The sequence below is a fragment of the Bombus fervidus genome, chromosome 10 (assembly GCF_041682495.2).
Source record: "Bombus fervidus isolate BK054 chromosome 10, iyBomFerv1, whole genome shotgun sequence".
Lineage (NCBI taxonomy): Eukaryota > Metazoa > Arthropoda > Insecta > Hymenoptera > Apidae > Bombus > Bombus fervidus.
In genome coordinates this window covers 13874197-13895560 of record NC_091526.1, presented here as the reverse complement: position 1 = coordinate 13895560, position 21364 = coordinate 13874197, and the positions used below count along the sequence as shown (strand labels likewise).

Sequence of the window (21364 nt, the reverse complement as noted above, 5' to 3'; positions counted from 1 at the left end):
CATTACGTTCGTGGAAAACGTTTCGAGCAGACTCGAGTACAGCAAGAAAAAACAAAATACGTAACAGGAAGAAAAGGGTTGAGAAAAATGAAAGGGAAAGAACAAATCGACAGACGTGTACAATCTGGAAGAGAAAAAGGAAAGTTTTCTCCCTCGTCTTGAAAAATTTCCCGTTTCCTGCGTGTATTCGACGCTCGACGAAGTGCCACTCGACGTTCAATTTCACGTGAACACACGCCGAGGAGCGGTTCTTTTCCAGCGATAAACAGATTCCGTCGTAAAACCGTGAGCTCGCGCATAGGAGTCTCGATGGTACGCGCTGGATAAGTGGCACGAGCCTTCCTTTCTTCGCTCTCTTCGTTTCGCTGTGGCATGGCAATGGAAAAGTAGTGGAAACCGAGTCGAAACGAGTCGCGTCTGTTGAGATTTTTTCTGCGGAGGAGTTAGTTTCGAACTGAAGCTAATACCGATGACGGCTGCGCTGCTGTCACGCGGGGAAAGGAAACGGTCGCGAGATGACAGAGAGAAAGAGAACAGCGGATCTAAAGTGGCGTTCGCGAATGAGAAAGAGGAAGCCTATGACCTGATGTTTATATGGGGTGTCTCGCGAACGCAGGGATTCGGCTCGATGGCACCGATGTTCAATTAACTCGTACGGTATTTCGTTTTTATCGAAAATCTTCGTTTCTGGTGTTTACATCGTTTAGCATTCCGAATGCTTTATGGCTCGTGCAACGTCGTGAGTTGTATTCGATAAGCCGGCTTTCTCCTATAAGAAGCAAGCAAAATTTCGCTCGTGAAGATTTAAACCGTCTTTAGGTATTTCCACGAAAACTAAATTGCGAAATAAATCGACCTGTCGAGCAACGCGAAGCACCGAGAAAATCGTCATCAGCGCGGATTATTCCATCTAGCGCGAAGCAAAAAATTCAGCCGGAAAAAGTTCTTCTTCTATAAAAGCGCCTGTTCCGTGATTCGTCAAACATCGAGACGAGGACGATTCCACGTACGAAATCGAGGAAACGAAACGAAAAATGGGGGAAAAAGAGACGATGGACACGCGATAAGTCAGAAAGGACGAGCGTAGTGAAACAAACGAACAAAGCAGAGCTGCCGGTATCTAGCGGATAGGAATATTCGAAAAAAGGAGGAAGAGAAAAGAAAAAAGACGAAGGATCGTTTTGGAAAACGCGAGAATCGGATAAGGGTCGTTAGATCGGACACCCTGTATACCCACGTAATACCGCAGAAAGTCTGTATCGTGTACAAAGCCAGGCTGGGAGAAAGAGGAAGAGTGGAGAGATGAAAAGAGAGTCCGGAGGAGAGGGGCGAACGAAAGAGTAAGAGAAAGAGGTGAGAAAAAGGGATAGAGAGAGAAAGGTGGAGGACGATAAAGGAGGATGGATGGCGATGGCGATGTCGATGGAGGAAGAGGGAAAGAGAGGGTAGACTATGCCCGATAAAAAGCCCTGATTCCCACGAGCGTGGATAGCCTACGATGAAAACCTCTCAGCTCGCCGACCACGGCACGGCATTAGAACGTCCACGAGTACCATGTCGGATTTTTCGTCCGCAGACACTATAGCTAACAGCGTAGAACGAGAAAGACAGATACGAGGCAGCAAGAGCGGCGGTAGCAGCAGCAGCAGCAGCAGCAGCAGCACCACCACCACCACCACCGCCGCCGCCGCCAAGCCATCCACGTAACGATTCGTTCTCATTGTACGTGTTTACTAGGCTATGATTATGTAATCACTGGCAGCTTCTACGAGTTTGAGCATTGTTCAAATCGTCATTGTCTTGCTCGTTGAAGACTTCTCGCTCGAACGTTTTCCCTTTTCCTTTAACGTCCGTCTCCATGACGTGTTCGACGGTAAACGGAATTCCAGCTTCCCCTGCTTCGCGCGAAATGACGCGAAACGCCAATTGCTCTGCTCGAGACGAGCACTTGCGATCGAGTTGTTAGATGGACTGGACGGCCAAAAGAAGCGAGTGGGAGATGCGTTTAAACGGACGAGTATGGGACACTCTGTTTCACATTTCCGAAGATGTTGTAGAGATCACGGGCTTTTAAAAAAGACGAAGCGTGGATACGAACGAGTCAAATTGCGTACAAAGCGCGAAACATACGCACCAAGTTTGACCGAAGGTCAACGACATTGTGGACACGCGTTATATCTTTGGAGAATAATCCGAAAGTCTGAAGTTTCTCACTCGAAATACAAAAGGAGTTGTGAAAGCGAAGGAAGATGAAAACAGAAGGTGAAAGGCTCTGGTATGTTAATCGGCTCCAGGTTGAAATTAAGGAAACAAGAGGAGAATGAAAAAAAGAAATATCATTTCTCTGGAGTTTTATTCCAATTCCTCGAGTGCGTCTGTCGGTAATCACTACGCTGGATTTCTTTTGTAAAGTATTATAGAGGAAGAGGAAAGTCATCTCTCTCTCTCTCTCTCTCTCTCTCTTTCTCTCCTCTCGTCTTTTATATTCCCTCGCTATCGTGTTACAATCAATCGCTTTGTCCCGTCGACGTTGTGCAGTCTGTTTAAGCTGATGCTCGACTAACAATATATTCGACAGAGGGAACAAAATGTTCTTCCGTGAAATCGATGCACGGCTGTTTCTCGGCCCTGGCGTCGGATAAAATAAAAGATGCCTTCGAACTCGAGCGTAGGATAATGCGACAAGGTGTGTGCGCACAACCCTCGTTCGATCGACGAAAGCTTCACACGGGGATGCATATTCAGCGGGCGGCGCGCAAAATTGACACGCTCCCGCGCCGGAATCCCGTGACAACCTGTACCTCCAATTTAAACGGTTCGACGGAACGAATGGAAAGGAAATTTGGGGTCTATTGTCCTCCAAGAAAGAAATAATTCTCGAGATTTACAACTCGGGGAACCTGTGGCTGGCCTTGGAATTATATCCGCTTCGGAATTCATGATTCTTCCGACTAACTAGGAAAGTTACTTTTCAAATTTTATTCTCTGTCGGGAAGAGAAAGAAAGATTGCGTTGAAACGAGGAACGTTTGATGCAACGGTGATCAAGCCCCGAATCATGAACACGAAATTGCACAGTATCACGCGTTACGACCACCTCGCGAAACCAATCACCAGACGCTGTAATCCGACGATGTTCGTTGGATTTTCAATCTCCCGAGCCGCGAACCGTTAATCTCCGCGTGTATTACCCGAGCGTGTCTAGCGGTAATTGTCTAATCACTGTTATCCGTTTAATTGCATAGTGCGTTATGCGTTTCGTGCGCGCTCCGTGAATTTAGCGTTCGTGAATTCTAAAAGAAAAAAAAAAAAGCAGCAGGTTAACGTCGGTTGGTTCGATCCGCAGAATGATAGCAACGAATCGTTCGAGAAATCGATAGAATCAAATCGTTTTGGTAGAAGAAAAGCTCCGCGCGCAGAAATTTCTGGCAATATCTGGTGCAAGAAACGGATGGACAAGAACTCTGAAATATATCCAGCCGGCACAAACAGCGATACCACCGCCGCTTTTACTATCTCCGTCGCCTCCTTCTCCTTCTACGATCTTTTACGATCCGCACCGTTACGACGTGCATGGGTACGACCTTACCACCGCACCGTAAAGTTTTCTTTTTTTTAAAAAGTCCCCGAACTACGGTTGTACGGCTCGGTAGAATCGAAAGTAAACCGGCATTAAGGGTATTCGTATGGATGGAACGGCAAAAGTCTGGTCAAGATCGATCCTCGCTCGACTCGGAGCCAACCGTGTTCGACCACCTTAACCGATGTTAAGGATTAAAGCTTCGATGGAGAGCAATCGATCGTAAGTGGATAGGCAAGGAAATAGGGAAAGAAGAGACGGAAGGGTCGTCCAAGTTCCTTCATGGAAAGAAATCCGGTGGCGTGATTATCGGGCAGACACGATCGAGGAATTGGAATCACGCTTGAACACGGTATGGCCGTTCTTTCTAATCCGCGACGAGACAAGAACCGGTCGATAAACGCGCTATATATCAGGGGCCTCGAGTACGCCGACGGGATGAGAAAGCTGAAAGGGCTACCGGTGGAAAAAAGCCAGCGAAAATCTGCAGGCGTTTGCCCTACATTACTATTCCCGCGAAAATTTCTGATATTTCGCGTTACCTGGCTCCTGTATCTCTATACGAAACGTATGGAATTCGAAGAGATCAACGGAAGCGGATTGAAGGTAGAGGCCGGAAAGCTGGAACATCTGAAATTCGAATTGGAAGAAGGATCGAATCGAGTAGATTCTCCGTGTGTCGCTTCGTCATTCGTGCGATGGTATTCTTCTGGTAACTAGATTATCGGAGTAAGTTGGAAAGGAATTTCACTCGATGGAATGGCTCGAAGGAGAATAGCCTATGTTACTGTACTCGGAGAAATTGCCCACGTTCGATTCCGAATAACCGATTCAAAATGTTTTTCGATATTTTATTCAGGTATCGAGCGGTTGCGTGAAATTGTCGACTGGAATTCGATATTTCGTCGAGGTACGCAAGGGCTTCGATGAAACTCGATACATTCGCATTTGCATAAGCTGCGTGGAAACTTCGCGGGGTATTCGCAATTTGTATGGTTCGCGTGTGCTCGAATATTTACTTACGAGCAAATTAAGTTTTCTTACTCGCATCTTTTATTTCCTTCGTTGAGATATTTGTCGAATATTTCAGCCAAGAGTCCAGCCTAGTCCGGTTTGTTCTTTTTCTTTTCTTTTTTATCAAAATATATCGATCAAATTCGAAGTAACAATCGTACAAATTCTACAAACGAAAGCGTACCGTACAAGCTAAAATTTATATAAATAAACATAAATACGCAAGCATCGAGAACTGCGAACCTTTTTCAGAAATCGAGCGGGACCTCCCTTTTAAATTTCACGAGAAACAAGTACATGGAAACGGCGTGCCCGTTTCAATTTAAATATCAATTGGTTCGGGCAAGAAGATAGACTATGTTGAATGAACGGAACGGATTAAACGAGCCGAGAAATCAGGTGAAAGGTTGAGATACAAATGGATGCGTCTGAGAACAGCAGTCAGCAAGGCTGAAAGAACCCAGAGCCGTTACTGCTCGTACTTCCAAGGGAAAAAGAGATACGAAACGGTTTATTCTCAGCTCGGGCGTATTTTCTTTTGGATCGAGATGCAGCGACGTTCCTCCAGAGAATGTATTATCTCTCATTGCGAAGATGTGGATCGATGATGTTCGTCTCGTTTATACAGAAGGTTCTCTGTGACAGACACTCGTTCCATGAACATTGTGATGCAACGCGTTGTGACTGATTGTCCTTCGTTCGACTGAAAAGCCTTTGTCACCGTACACATACACGCTCTTTGCTGAACGCGTCAGCTTCCGGAGACGTGCAATCGCAGGCGCGGTAAACCGAAAACGAAAGAGTAATCGACCTGCCCGTTCAATTCTTACATTGTCAGAATCTCTGTCGCTCGTCCAACGAAATTACGTAACACGTAAGTACGCGATTCGTCCATGGACGCGTCTTCGATCGTTCCGAGAAAGCACAATTTCCATCGGGCCTCTTCTGAAAATGCATTCGAGATTTCTCTCTTATCTTTCCGGTATCGCTTCCAAAAGCCTTAATTCCATTGTCGAGTATTTTAGTTGCCGCTGAAACTCTTAACGTCAATTTCGATAAGTCGATCTCTCGACGAACACCCTCTTTCATCGTTGCACGGTACGGTACGGCACGGCGGAGTAAAGTAAACCAAGACTTTGCACCCAAAGAAATACAATGACCCGCTTCGAAGGCTGACCGAACTCGATTGTTCGAGCCTGCCAGCTTGCCATATAAAATCCAAGAATTACTGTTGAATGTAAGTGAAGTTACCGTTCAATGAATTTATAGGGGCTGGCTTAATTTCAAGCGTCAGCTTAACTCGCGGCGAAGGGTAAATTAGATAGAAGAAGACAACTCTCTTCCATAATTTAATGCGAGGAACTCTGCGTTTACTCTGATGCTTTAATTCCAACCACTCGGCGCGCGCTCTTCGGCAAAGGAAAATTGAGGGTCCGTTGATAAATCGAGATTACGGGCTAACCGTTGCCTCGAGCTCGCTACTTTCTATGGAAAGAATGGCACGGACATAGCCATGAGAAATCGTTGCTCCACTCCGCTTGTTATCTTTCTGTAGAATATAGAACGTAAATTATACGAGCACAGTGGTGGTAATCTCTAGGAAATCGGAGGAATCCTGCGTAATATGTATGCGTTTCTTAGATAAGCGAAGCGATTGTGATGCAACTTGATTCGTTATGTTCTTAGGATCATTGGTAGGAATATTATCGGTACGTTGGTACGTAATTTCTTCGACTCGTGCGTGTTGCTTACCAAAATCTCGAAGTATACGGTTTTTGACTCCCAATCTTTCCAATCTGTATCTGCAACAAAAGGAGACCAGATGTTAAGGTTATTAGCTTTAAAATGCCTCTTTATTGCTGGAAGCATTCGATGATACGAGTTTGCCAATGCATTTTCTCTAATTGAATATGATACTTACGCGAATTTCTTCGCGTATTTTCTTTTTTTTCTTTTTTTTGCATTTACTTGCTCCCGAGAGGATATATGTATCCATAGGGTAACTTATACCTCTATCGGATAAATAAATCATCTTCGATTTTACTGTTTGTGTTGTGAATAAAACAGGACGTGAAATTGAATTCGCTTGCAATTAATAATTTCTGTGTGTCAATAATTATCAAATACCACTTCGTAATATTATTTAATCGATACGCTAATGTCAAATTATATTTTGCTGCATTCGATCCTGCTGAAAAATGGAATGCACAGTCGGATATATTTGATTTTGTTTCTTAAAAGTTTCTTCCTTGACTATTAACTATGGTTCGACTTAATTCTGATTTAATCCTTTTGTTAAATATTGCTTATCGCGCGCGATATTAAAGAAAGAACAAACCTATATTATCGAGAGAAAAAACATTCGATTATCATTGTACGATCATCTTTGTCAATTTGAATAGAACACAGGTTGCTACGTAATGATACATTGGTTGACCTTGACACGTGTGAAAAATGAGAATGCAAACACTCGTGATTAATTACAACATACGTTGTTTGTTCGCTTACTTATCCTTCGAACTTTTGGCAGAAAAAATACCCGTAACACGAATTCTTTCCACTCGATTTTGTCGTATAAAGGTTTCGAGATTTGCCGAAGTGTCGAACTAATAGCAGGTAAATAATGGATTTTTCGTTTCTTCCATAATCGAAATTTGCACACCTTTTAAAGAATAATATGCTGTAACTGCGGAGTAAAATTCGTAGAAAGGAGACAGAAGAAATATTTATTCGTCAAATCGGTGAAAGAATCAACAACAAGAAATACCATTTCCCTGGATGACATAGTCTGAAAAGCAAACAAACGTATCGGCGACACGCAGGCAAATCTGGATATTACTTTGGTACATATTTCGTGTTTCCAGTCCTCTTGAGCGTAACGCGAAACCTCTCCCTACAAATTCGATGCAGTTTGAGATAGTAGCGGATAACAGAGGAATTCGGAAGGGTAAAGTCGGGGATAGAGGACAAAACCAACCAGAAGAAAAATCCAGATTTTCAATTTTTGTCGAATAAATACGAAAGACGACGGAATCTCGATTCTATGTACATTTTTCGAGACCGATCTCCGTGAATCTTTCATCAGTGGCTAAACGTACGCTTTCTTTCGCTAACGACAGAATTGTAGGTTTTAACTTTGTTACCCTTCCGTACGTAGACATGTGTTTTTGCGGTCTGTTGACAAATTGCAGTTAAACCAAAGAACTGGACTAAAACGGTTGAAATCTTTATATCGATAAAATTAAAAATTCTTTTGAAAAACATTCTGAGAGAGAAATTTTGTTTGGCTCGTCGATTCTTCGAATTTCCTAGCAGAAACGTATAATGCGGTAATAAATAATCTGGATATCTGGAGAATAGGAAACGCGGGGTTGGAAATATTTTAAATGCGTCTATACAGGAACGAAAGAGGCGAATCCCGAGTGCGGCAATGTTCATATTGGTCTCGTAGGTCCGCCTGGAACTACTGGATTAAATTTCGTTGGAAAAATTCACGAGGCAAGCAGAGAAAAGAGATCCCCAGGCGAACACGATGCTGCATACGAACGGTTCTATCTTATTTGTTTTGTATGTTAAACAGAACTGTATATAATGGCACGCAACGTTCGCAGATGAAATCGTTGGACGCACGTGCCCCTTTCTCGGACTCTCCATACATATCCTTGTTATTTATGACATAACAGAAGAGTGTCGGACACGAGGAAAGAAAGGGACGACAAGTCCGGACACCAGCTTATGATAAAATCGAATTTCTTCCGATCGGATGGAAGAAAGCAAGCTAAAGCGAACAAAAGCTGCCCGATAGCCCTTCGATTTTGATGCTTTTGAATTATTCACTGGGAACTGTTTCATTTCCTTGGTACACCGTGCGATTTGTAACGTCACAAAACAAATTGTCTCCCGTTACCGGACTTTTAACCCTTTTAATCCGAATTTCCAATCATCTAGAATACACCAATACAGCGACATCTTCGCTATTCGAAGATTTATTATCAGAGCGTTGTATTATATACGAAAGTTCCACTATTCAAAAGTTTTATTAACAGAACGATATTTCCTCTTTGCGTCTTTTACTATTACGCGTCCTTCCTACGAGTTTATCGTACGCGTTATTATCTGGTGATGTCATAATGATGTCAGAGAGGAAGTGCGTGATTGTATCAAGCGTCGGAAGAAAACAAAAGATGCGTATTTCGAAAACTAGAAAAATACGCGCAAGTGTTGTAAAAACGACAAGAATCTACGATCGATGGCATCGAGAAATAGTTTGAAAATTACTCGAGTTTTTCAAAAAGCAGAAAATCTTTAAAGGAATTGAAATAATACATATTGCTATTAAACATCCAAAGTCCTTGTGTCGTAAGAGAGAAGATTGCGATGAAAATAACGATGAAAAGCTTGGTTATTTCCAAGCGTTTGTGGCATTAGAAAGAAAATTTAGATCGAAGTACGAACAGAAGTGTTCTACTATCCGAAAATTCTTCCATCCGAATAGTTATATGTCCCGATTAATTTGGACATGTATCGGAGATCTACCGTATATGTATGTGTACACCGTACAAACAGTTGCGGGCAAAAGAATTTTTCTTTCGTTATTTGTTCTTTTCGATCGAATACATCAAACTAAATATAGATTCTGTACGTAATGATATAATTGGAGCGCTATAGGTTATGGGCAGCTAGCTTTCGTAGCAATAAATATTTGATCGATTGTTTTTATAGAAAAAAAATGTTACGTTTTTCTTCCGAACAAAACGTTATAAGGAATAAATGTTTACGAAGCAAGCAAAAGAAGCGAGAACGAGCTATAGTGCTTTCAAAGAATAATACGTTTCTTCTCTTAGCAGAAGACTTTTCTGTCCCTACAAAAACATGACCTAAATTCAGAGGCACTGATAAAAGGGAAGTACTCTGGCTCGAACCTAGTTGCAGAACGCCGTTTGATCTTTATTAGATCATTTTGTTAGGGTAATTCTATTACGAGCATAATTGGAAGCTTCGCTTCTCGAATTCTATTCCATTTAAATTTGTAGACGACCTGACATCAATTTTTTAATAAAGCTACGATTTAATCGGCTATAAATATTGCATTCGTCTCGAAAGAAACGACTTTCTACTTGGCGTTTTAATTACCGATAGAAATTCATTTATTTATTTAATTTATCGGTCTCGATTAAATCCCTTTCCTGGATTAATCTCTTTCTTTTACATTACTTTAGATTAACAGGATATCGTTCATCGAATAGAATATTTTCAAAGAAAATTCTTTTTCGAGATGTTCTTCTATTATAAATTTTGCATTTCACTCTAATCAATTGTTCGTACATGACACGTTCCTCTTCCGATATCGACTTTGTGATATGAAATTTCAGTTTGCAGCTGACATTCTGGCATTTGGAATTTGCATAAATAATGCGACGATTAAAATGGCCGTTCCCACCTGACCAATTTCTAGACCCATTATAAGACGTCCGCATACGTGCGTTATTATGGATCAGTCCAACCAATTCTGACAAGATCGTTTACATATCGCAAGATCGTGGTATTAGACATGGCAACTATAAAACCAAACATCTGGTTGTGCGCGCATATGATACATAGGTATACGTAAATTGGGATTATTAGTAATAGGACATTAATTATAGATAATCTATTACGTTATTATGTTACGTAACGTTTCGAGCCGATTTAATTAAAAAATTATCACGATTCGTTGTTGATACAAACATCCTTTTAAACCGCTAAAGTCGCTGCAATTCCGAAGGGAGCAAAATTGTACTTAGACGGAAACAGTGGAGCTATGAAAATAGATCAATTGTCTCGTAAGAATTTGTGTCGCACGAGTAGATAGAAGTAGTCCTCTTTACAAGAATAGTTACGTAATCTCGAAACTGTAGGTCGAATAATAGATATGTTCGTATAATATACATATCATACCTATATTGTATAATCTAACAATAGATATCTCGTTAGCGATAAAAGAGTAGAATTGATGGATGGTAAATTGACTTTTGCACCTGTTAAACATCGCGACGCGTAAGACGTAATTTAAAAAGCAACTGCAACATTTCTTCGTGGGCTGTTCTCAAAGTCAGTGAACTCCTTGCATTCTTTTAATGAGCTCTTTTAAATTCAGGGCCTGCACGCTGGTCTACCACCTGCATTATGAGTCCAGACGTTCGTTATTTCACAATTACATATGAAATAATATCCCTACCGTTCCATCCCTTTCCTCTTTCGTTGTTGAATTTCGTAGCAACTCGATTTTTATTTTAATATCATGCACGATACATCGTATCTTGCAACGAGACTCGGTACTTCATACTGGCTGGTTTTTCCCCTCGTAAAACGCAAGTTAATAATAAATTTTGTAACTTTACAACGCGATGAATCCGGTTGGAAAGATTACGACCAAGATTTTCCGATGGATGCTATCGATCCGATGATATTAACCGTCGAATCCGATCATTTTTACTCGTACATTTTAAATCGTGAATGCCGAAATTAACGACGAGAACGACTCGGTCGCGTCGCGTATAAATCACATTTTCCCAGGTTTCTGGCCGCGTCTTATCTTATATCGTCAACACAGAGACGCGCTCACAGGGAAGTTTAAACGGGCAAGATTAAAACATCGTCTGTGGGAAACACGAATATGCATTTTTCTCGTATTAACTGTAAATGATGGCCGACACAAACGTGTCCGTTCCACTCGTAATTCATTTTATATTTCCCCCGTTTCCTGTTAACTAACACACGCGTGCAGAAACGCGTCGCAACATTACAGACCCTCTCCGTTCTTTATCTCTGTCTCTATCTCATTCATAAAGGAGCATACACACATAAACGTCATGGCGAGCTCGTGATTCGCAAAAGCGTAACCGAATTTCCCTCGGTCTTTAATTTTTACTTCTTTTTCCGCGCAATCTCTCCGTAGCGATCCGCTTTGTGGATTCACCTCGACTCTCTCCATTTCCGTACCGGAGAATCGGCTTTCTCCTCCCCTTTCCCCCCCCCCCGTTTTTTGTTTCCTCTTTTTATTTTTTTGCTCTTCTTGTTTTATCATAGAATCACTGTATTCGAGACTACGAGGGAAATTTTCGCGATACGCAGCTTAGCAGCGCGAACGCGAAATTGCTGATGAACGTTTGCACGGACAAACGTAATTGAGGTTACAGGCTAGACGATACCCGTGAATGCTTTGATACTTTGACGAAAGAAAATTGAGAATAGTACTATGTTTCAAATTCAACGAATTGATTTTTCCAAATAACTTAACTACCTCGGACTAGATTTAATCTGGATGCGCTTATTGCGTAAGGAAAAAAGCAAAAACGAAGAATTGCGAAATATCTGGGTTAATTTAAAAAGAAATGAAATACACGAGAAAAACACGATGTAGGAAACGATCCTACCGCCTCGATGGTATTGGTACGTTGTACGTTGAATCCCCGATGGGTGAACGCTGAAGGAATCGATTGTACGCGACCCTGGCTCGCGTGGGCTCGTAGATTTTCCAGGATTTCGTAACCCAACAACGCAGCCTGGTTGCATGATGCAATCCTCGAGTGTAGGATGTGCTCTGGTGCGTGTTCAACCGCAAAGCACGGACGTGCACAGGCGTGGGTATTCACGTATTTACGCCCGCATCGGAGCGTTCGCGTTCGCGTTCTCGCTCGCACTCGCACCCGCGCCAACTGAGACGAGGTGTGCCCCGAATAACGGCACCGTTCTTGTACGCTTGAAACACGCGCAGGTATAAATAAGGTTTATGACGTCATCTTGCGAGCACAGAGCCTCGAATCCGTTCCGTTGTTCCAGTTCCTTCCTCGTTTCTCCCTCTCTTCTTCTTTCTTCTATTCTATCAGCGCCGCCATGACTGCGATCCTCTTCCGCTTTTGTCGGCTCGTCGAAATACATCAGCAGAAGACAATCGTAGATATTCGGGCGATTATTCATTTATTTAACGGGCACGGGCCCTTTCGCGTCGAGCACACGAGTGCGCGAACCGAAGTATAAAAGAACGAGCGTTAATCTCAAGTTACGATTCCTACACTTTCACGTAATACGAATGCTTTAAAGGAAGTTACGGGATCCGTGAAACGAGTCGACGATTTCGCTAACGCCGTTCGCGATTGAGCAACGTCTCTCGATACGATCGAAGTTACTTAAGTTAGTCCGGTACGGAGCGATACGAAGAAGTTGGCTTCTTCTAATGGACAGACAACGAACCGATAGAGCATTTAAAAGGTTAAATTCGATAATTTCGCAACAAGGTGACGATTTGAGAGACAGCTAGCTATCCAGACAACGATGTTTCCAGCGAAGCTCATGGCTGAAAGCCTGTGTGTACACCGTGTTAACCCGATGATCATTGCCAAGCTCCTTCGATAAATAGCGATGATACATCGTGAGATTTGTCATCGTGAATCTTCCTCCAACGAAATCATGCTCAAATACAACGTGGTTTTCGATCTCTAGATCTCTAGAATAAGGTGGCAGTAACTTTACGAAGGCCCGATAAACGACAAATAATCGTAGGATTATATGTATTCGCTTGGGAAAGTGGCCGGTCGAAATCGTGGCTGTTTAGCATTCCTCGGTTAATTACATCGTGAACGGTAACCACGGCGCGCGAGGGTAGCTACGTAAAATCGTGATTGTTATTTTTACCTTTGGCTGCTCGCTCGTTTCCACTTATTCGACCCAATTACGCGAAATCTAATTTTCCATGGAGCTCAACACGTGCGGTTTACCCGTGCCACCGAACCAGTTCTCATTTTATAAAAGTGCCTGCCCGATTATCCGGAGGAAAGAGAGAACTGATACGAAACGCGACGAAAAAAAGAAGAAATCCCGTTAGAACCCAGACAATCGTCGACTAGTTGCCAGTCAGATAAACTCTTAATTAATGCTATAATTAAGATCAAAGATTCGAAGCTTTAGCTGGGCTTTAACGAGAACCGGCCTCTATGCGTTCAGTCTGGTTACGGTGATTTATAAATTCATCCGTGTGTCTTATGGAAATTCGTTCAAAGTGTTTTCAGATATCGGAATAATGTACATGTGTCTCTTGAGTTTTAATTTACTTGGCTACCGATTAAGGTATACAAGATATGCAAAATATCGCTATTTTCTTCACGAGTGGGACAGCAGAATGCGGGGACAGCGCTGTGTAAAGAGATCGGTCACCTTGAAACGTATCGATATCAGGAGAAAAAAATATAAAACACTAGCGATCAATTTCGACAAGGTACATACGTATATACAGTCGTAAGTAGAAAGTATTCGTAATTTCTTCGAAACAGAATAACGTTTTTAAAATTCGACCAAGCGATTTGAGCTGTTTTAAATTAAGAAGTTAGAAGGATTAGTTCAGTAGATGACGCGTGAAAAAGTTCTCGAGAGAGATTGGCCTGAATCGCGAAGAAAAACGTAAAGCATCTAAACCGCTTACATTATATTACACCACTTACACAAAAAATTAAGAGATACGATAAACACTGTACGACCGAGGAATAAAATCAGACCAGGATTTGCTCGTTTGAAAACAAAGATAAAGAGGGGCCACAGATAGGAAACTTAATAAACGATGAAACTTTTACAAATAAATTACATGGGAAGAGTTGCGTGGACTTTATGTGGAAGAAACGAGGCATTGCTTCCTTAGAAAACGAAAATGGAAAAATTATATTCCGCGTGAATCGACGGAAGAATATATCCTGAAAAGTACATTTTCTGCGCTCACGTTTGGATTATTTTCCTTCAAAGTCTGATAATGTGAGCGACGAATGGACCGGTAGAACGCTTCCACCGAGAAATTTCTATTATAGAAAGCGGTATATATACCAAGGAAAGGAAATGGCTGCAATGATTACCGACTACTGTTGAGCACTTATTAACGATAATAAAAATTCATTATACAAACGTCGAACAAGTTGTAAATATCTTTAAATCTGAAGAGAAGAAAATTGCACAGCCCCGAACCATCCAGAGCTGTTCTTCGTATTTCTTTTTTCGTTCGAACTCCAAGAAGATTAATCCCCGTGAATCGTAATCGCGGAGAAAAAAATATGGCGCGTTCCCGTGCAACACCTGGTTTTTTCTCTTCGCACGTTCCGTCTCCCCTTTCCATTTTCGAACCGCTCGAAACCAATTGAATTTTAACGACGAATCGTTAACAGAGCCGCCTGAATGCAGGTACATCGTCATTTCTAGCGGAGTTAGATAGGAAAGCACGAAATTCATCGAAGAATCCTATTATTTGTTTCGATTGTGAGACGATGAATACGCGCGAAGCAGAGGATACAAAAATTTGCACGTTCGTCGACGATCCACGTGTATCGATCTTTTTCTCAATTCCGAAAATTCACCGCCCAGCTGTATACCGCTATTAATTGCGAATAGAATTTGATTGAAAAATTATTGAAAAATGTGATATGCATTTTACGTTGCTCGATTCGTTGGATTTTATTTCGATTGATTTGTTGGCTTTGAACAAAATTTTAGTGGATTTTAATATCACTTTTATAGGTAATTTAAATACTAATAATATGTTTCATGACTTTATCGATATGTTTATATGATTTATACGAGAGTTGCTTCATTGGTGGGCATATATTATTTACAGTGTAAAAATTTCAACGTAAAACAAAATTGCGCCATAAATTTGATGAGAAATACGCGATTGTTAGCGAACAAGCTTCGTTTAGGTACTATGACGCAAGATTTTTCGATTCAATTATTCATTTTTTTCATTGCTTTGTAAAAAAATGTCACCTAACTCGCTCTGTATCGATCGTCTATAAACCTGTCGGAAGATAAATCGGTAGAAAGTAATTTATTTTATTATCGCGTTCGAACGACGTGCTAATTGAGTGGCGGTGCAATCTGTTGCAAGCTCGTCGATAATAATTATTGCTTTCTTCGCGTCGTAATCGACAGCGCTTATTTTCGAACGCTTGACGAGTGAGAATTCGATGCACGAATAGTCGAGGATCGCATACGTTGAACGGAAAATTTTCAATTGCCAATTGTTTTAATCACGATTTAATTATAAAACAGTTACAGAATTCCAAGTAACAGGTTGCTTTCTAAATATATATGTTTACGGATATTTTCGATTTTTATCGAAAACACGAATGTAATTTTTGAACGAACGTTCGTGTAATCGCGAACGGGAAATGAGTCACATAGGTGACTCAAAAACGTCGTTAAGTCGTAATTAATTCATGAATAAAGGTAGGTTTGCTTGCGTGATGAACCTAAACGTGTTAAGTGTCATCAAGTCTCAGAAAGTTAACCAAGGACAAGCAATACGTAACACTGTGACAATAATATAAAGCATACGTCGAAGGCTAAATTCCTAATGGCAAGATGCGTTGATCGCGAAACCACGAACAACTCAACTTACAAGAGCGCAACAGCTTTTACCAATGTATCGTGCAAAAACAATTTCAATCGACCATCTGTTTATTATTTAAACAAACCACAAAAGAAAAAAGAATGAAAAATGTTTTCACGAACGAATCTGCGTAAAAGTATCGCATGGTCGCGAATCGAATCGAATCGCTCGCAAAGAATTGAATTCCAATTGAGGAAACGAAATCATAATATTTTCTCTGACGTTCTTTAGCCTGGCGTTTTCTGTAACGACCAAATCGCCGGCCAGATGCTGCACGTACGGTAGGCCAGCCTCGTAAATTATTCTTAAGTGCTAAACAACCTTGCGTTAAGTAACGTGCACAACCAGGCCGGAATATTCCTCTAATAAACGGACGTTTGTGCGCTCGAATTCCGTGAATTCGATGCTCGTGAATCAGCGTGCCAAGAATACTCGAATTTAAAATTTCATACGTACTTTGAGAACAGACTTCTGGAGAACCGTAGATCGCTTGAATATTTTAAGTTTGAAGCCGGAGCTCGTTCATTAACACCCTTGTCGCGAAATATAATTTCGCTTTGGGAAACGTTTCTATAGACGTTCGATCACCAACTGCACGGATTGTGGCACGAATTTTGGTTCTTCGCCGAATGATGGATAATTGATCAAGGGATGATCACTGCCAAGGTTCACGGCGTTTGCAAAGCAACGGCAGGTCTCCTGGGAAATAGAAGGATACGTTCGAACGTTAAAAAACATGTTGATATCCAAGACGTTTGAATAACGATACTTTTCCATGTACATATTGGCTCTATCGAAGGAAATTTTGTCAGATTTTTGACGCTCCGAATTTTCAAACGCAAACGTTAACTCCCGTGATTACTTGCAATATTCTACGGTAATATTATATATCTTTGAAACTAAAATTTTATTAAAAACGTATATAATGTTCCAAAGAGACCAAGAGATTGGAATACAAAAATCTACCTTCTTGACCCGTTATTTTTTGCTTCAACGATCAAAGAAATTCCACCCTGGTAAACGTTTAAACTCTATGCAGAAATAAAAGTCCTGCAAATCCAACTGGCTCTCTGTAAAATATCACGTGCAATTTACATTTACGGTGCGCTACAAATTTAATACATAAATTTCATGCCAAGCACGGAGCCGTTTCGTTATTCAAAAAACCGACAAACAAAGAGACAAAAGAATAAAAAAGAAAAAAGCAACAAATAGCAAAAAAAACAAAAAAAGTTGATACGCGAAATGACAAAATCGGATTCAACGAACAAGTAAACCGTCGTTAATCCGTCGATGGCGTAAGTATTTTATGTCTGTGTCATACATTTTCTCTCTCTTTTACTTTCTTTTTTTCGTCGAACGAAGAAATCGCAATAAAAATTCGTATCGCGACTCAGTTTCCATTTCATCTCCGTTGAACAGCGATTATGATCCGGTTAATGATCACCGGTTTTCCACACTTCACGACAAGATCGCAGTCGCATATAATTGCGTGACCGATCTCTCGGATACGATAACGACCAATTAGGTACAGTGTGCATCATAAGAAATTATTACTTAAGAAATTATTTCACCATTACTCGGACTCGTTAATTTCCGGTTATTCAGATTTATCGCGTAATTCAATTAACAACACTCGGCAAGAATAATTAGATCGAACGACGGGACGACGATCCATCGATGTTCCACTGCTGCTGTTTCCGTTGCGACGCGTTAGCCAGAGAAATTATTAAAGTAATCGAGCGGATTGAATGCCATCTATTTTCAGCCGTTTCTTTCGGCGTACAAGTTCCAATGTTCATAATACGCTTCTGCAAGTTTTTCAAAGCAGATAAACGAGTCGTTCGCGAGTCAAATCAAATTCCGATTAGCTCCATTTTTCGAAAATTTATCAATTTTACTGGCAGACGTTCGCATCCCTCGTAATCCCACGACGAAGATTCGTTGGAACAAACTTCACTGGGTTAACTGGACTCGTTTATCGTAGACCGTACTACGCTAATACCGCTAAACCAGACCGAATGATTTGACTGATCGAACGCATCATCTTTGCACGAACGGCTCGGCGATTCTTCATAAGTCTTATGCAAATCTAAAGATAGCCGTAAGCGAACGGAATGTAAGAAAAATGCAAATTCAGTCTCCGGCGTTGGTGGAGATCTCCGTCGATCTGGCAGAACGTTCAACCAGGTCGTTGCATAAAGAAGAGAAAGAGCGAAAGATCGAGCTGCGGATCGAGGTACTATACTACGCGTTTCGTTGGTTCGACGACGATGATAGGCGTGTTACGCGTGGGCGGCTCGTCAGTGTTTCCTCGACAAAGGAGAACACGGTTGTCGGTGGTTGACGTGTGATCGATCCGCCGGATCGCTGCTCGATCCTGATTTACGCCCCCATAAATAATGGCTCCCTTTGCGCCTCCGTGCGATCCTGTCACAGGAATCTATGCACACGAACGACGATCGCGCCGCGGCCATGCAGTGCTCGGTCATCGATCCGTCAAACTGTCGATTCCTCGCTCGCCCGGAGCGGTGTTACGCGGCAAGCAGAGTGGAGATGCGTGTCATAAGCAACCGGAGGATACGCTGCGTATCCCGTGTAAACTGTTATTTTCCGTGTTAAATGGCTGTTGTCGGAAAACATTAGAAGACGAGATAAGAAATATACGGCTTCGTTCCGAAAGAACCAAGTACACACCTCTCTCTCTCTCTCTCTTAGGATTGAAATTGCTCAGACACTTTTTATTCTCTTCGTGCGGAAGTTTATAATTACGCCCCCGCGAGATTGAACTTTCGAGTAAGAAATATTTATGAAAAGTGAAATGAGAAATTTGAAAAAATTGAACGACAAACGAGATACAGCGTGTCGAGTACAATCGAAAGAAAAGGAAAAAGGCGAAAAGCAAAGCCTAGATTCGAACGAATCGACGTTTATCGCGTTTACTCGTTCGAGGAAATGTTCAATTGAATTACCTAACGAACGCGATTAATCACGATTTAATAGCGCATAATGACGTAATAATTTTGCACAGTGCGTGCTGCGATCGATCGTCGGTGACCATTACAACCGGTTGTACCATAATAAACGATGCCAATCTCGCAGGAAAGTACGTAAAACCGGAGATCGTTAAATCGTCCTCGAATAAAACTAAATGAAAACACATCGGCCCCGATGCGTGTGCTCTTTTTACGACCGCGGCCGTGCTTTCGTTCGATTTAATATTTAATGAACATTCGAGTAGCTGAACACGCGCCATTACATCTCGCCGTTAACGAGCACCCGTGTTTACATAATAATTAGTAAACGGAACTGCTATCTTCTCGAGCGAAGAAATTTGACCAACCGTATGGGCTCTTATGAAAATTATAACGGAAATCGGTCGTTAAAAATTATGCTCTACCGATAAATTGCAATTTACGCGCGAAATTTAAGACGATTAAATCCGTCTAAATCATTGTTTTCATCCGTTTCTTTCTAACAAAATTACAAACGAGACAGGATATTATTTTATCCCAACCGCCGTGTGTATATATTATCACAACTGTTAGGCCGAAAGCTGAGAAATAGCAAAAAAGAAAAAAGAAAAAAGAAAAAGAAATATACAGCTCGTTATTATCGTCCACGAGGATCGTGATATAATAGTCTCGTTAAAAATTTCATTGTGCCTCTTTAATCCCGACGCCTCTTTAACTTTGTGTGCCACGTAAAAGCATAATCGCGGCCCTTACATAGTCATCATCGTCAGACGCTGAGGCAGCGAACTTCGTCCTTATCCGGCTATCTTGGCCGCCTTCGAAAACATTAATCACCCAAAGTATCGCACCAGGTAAAATTTCGTTCCTCCGATTTCCAAGCGTTACTACCTCTCTTTTCTATTCGTTTTCGAAACGAACGGTAAAACCGTACCTTTCTATCTTCCGATGAACAAGGACCAAACGGTCAGCTACGATTGCATCAGCTGTTCGGATTTTGAACCTTTTTCTCTTCGTTCTCGGTGGCCTTTTTTCACGATCCTAACACGCCTGCAGGATATGTTTCAACGAAATTTCAGCTGGTTCACACCTGTCCTTAACAGGTGATGTAGTTCCTGCCAAGCCGCCTGTTCTCGTGAAAACGTTCTTAAACTTACACGGAGGATGGCCCTTTCTTGCCGATCGTGAAACCAGAATCGACGATGAGAAACTCCACGCGATTGGACGGTGTAAATTTATCTAGCCACGTGTTTTTACTGTTCTTCGGCCGCTATTAGGTGGCTTGCAATCGAGTAAATCTATAGATAGAGTCGTGGTGTATTCGATCGGACTTGTGTAGCGTTGGAATTCAAAGCTTCGCCTTAGACAAGCATTACCATAGAGAGCGAGCTAAATACTTGCGGAACTAACAAACCGCGAAGGAAAGATTGTCGCGTAAATATCAGAAATCGGGCGAAGCGGTTAATCGTGCAGACCGGTTGCTGTAAACGTCGCTGTAGGTAAAAAAGCGACAGGTAAAAAAAGCAAATTCCGTACATTTAAGCGAGAATCGCACGGAAAGAAGATAATAAAAATGTAGGAGACGGCGTCGTGGAGTGCAAGCGTTCGTAACTCGACGTGGGTGTTGTCTGCAAGGACACACGGACGCGCCTCGTGTAATTCCACTCGAGGTCCACAAAGAGGAGGAAGAAGTCGAAGAGACAGAAAGAGGTAGAAAGAGAGAGAGAGAGAGAGAGAGAGAGAGAGAGAGGACAGGGAAGGACAAAGAGAGAAAAAAAAGTATGCATGTATGTATGTACGTATGTATGTATCTGGTATCGCGATATCTCGAGCGGAGGCGGACTGCGAGAGAAGCAAGAACTTCTGGATCTCGATTTACGGATACTTAAAGCACACCCACGAGTATAGTCTTCTCCATAGACATTAAGGAAAAAAACATCGTCTCGATATTGATTATTGTCGACCTTGCGCTTAGTTACGTGGAAGAGCTATCGTCACGCGGACTTCATTCGATCGACTTTGAGAATCTTCTCGTCTCTCGCTTAACATCGCTTCCTTTTCTTATATTTACAATACCGTACAAAAGTTTTAACAAGTCCGATATAAATACGCTATTGCGCTAAATAAATTTGAATAAATTGTTGGATATCTCTCGTTCTTTTTTTCACAGTTTTTTTTAATTAAGATCGAGCGTAGTCGATACTCGAACGATAGAAAGAAATCAACGACCTGACGATTCCTTCCTTAAACAACATTTTCACGTTAAGTGGCGTTCGGATGGTGGAGGATGGTGGGATAATCGTTTGCCAGAAAATTATCTACAGTTATAGACGGTGCTATAACCACGCTAATCCTCTGTCAATAGCGCAGACTCTATTTGACTTGACGTAACTTG

At 41.7% G+C, this 21364-nt stretch overlaps 1 protein-coding gene and 1 long non-coding RNA gene across 2 annotated transcripts in view; one reads left to right on the top strand and one right to left on the bottom strand.

Annotated features, from left to right (window-relative positions):
• The window catches only part of LOC139991369 (uncharacterized), a 130463-nt gene that overhangs the window by 15485 nt on the left and 93614 nt on the right, over positions 1 to 21364 (top strand). The window lies entirely within an intron of this gene.
• The window catches only part of LOC139991377 (uncharacterized), a 42945-nt gene continuing 23915 nt past the window's right edge, over positions 2335 to 21364 (bottom strand). The window contains exons 2-3 of the long non-coding RNA XR_011800817.1: positions 16454 to 16696; positions 2335 to 6395 (exon numbers count right to left, since the gene is read on the bottom strand). This is a non-coding gene — a long non-coding RNA (uncharacterized lncRNA). The remainder of the gene's footprint in view (positions 6396 to 16453; positions 16697 to 21364) is intronic.